This window comes from Panulirus ornatus, chromosome 7 (genome assembly GCF_036320965.1).
Source record: "Panulirus ornatus isolate Po-2019 chromosome 7, ASM3632096v1, whole genome shotgun sequence".
NCBI classification, from domain to species: domain Eukaryota; kingdom Metazoa; phylum Arthropoda; class Malacostraca; order Decapoda; family Palinuridae; genus Panulirus; species Panulirus ornatus.
In genome coordinates this window covers 51297788-51298374 of record NC_092230.1, presented here as the reverse complement: position 1 = coordinate 51298374, position 587 = coordinate 51297788, and positions in this window count along the sequence as shown.

The window sequence follows — 587 nt, the reverse complement described above, 5'->3', positions numbered from 1 at the left end:
TAACATTATGGCAATCTACTGTTATATAAGACAAACATAGTATACCTAACATTATGGCAATCTATTGTTATATCAGACAAACATGGTTTTCCTAACTATATTATGGCAGTCTATTCTTATATAAGACAAACATGGTCTACCTAACATTTTATTTTTATCTTATTATACTTTGTCGCTGTCTCCTGCGTTAGCGAGGTAGCACAAGGAAACAGATGAAAGAATGGCCCAACCCACCCACATACATATGTATATACATAAATGCCCCCACACGCACATATACAAATATACATTTCAATGTATACATACATATACACACACACACACATACATATACACAAATGTACATATTCATACTTGCTGCCTTCATCCATTCCTGCAGCCACCCCGCCACACATGAAATGGCATCCCCCTTCCCTCACGTGTGTGCAAGATAGCGCTAGGAAAAGACAACAAAGGCCACATTCGTTCACACTCAGTCTCTAGCTGTCATGTTTAATTCACAAAAACCACAGCTCCCTTTTCACATCCAGGCCCCACAAAACTTTCCATGGTTTACCCCAGACACTTCACATGCCCTGGTTCAATCC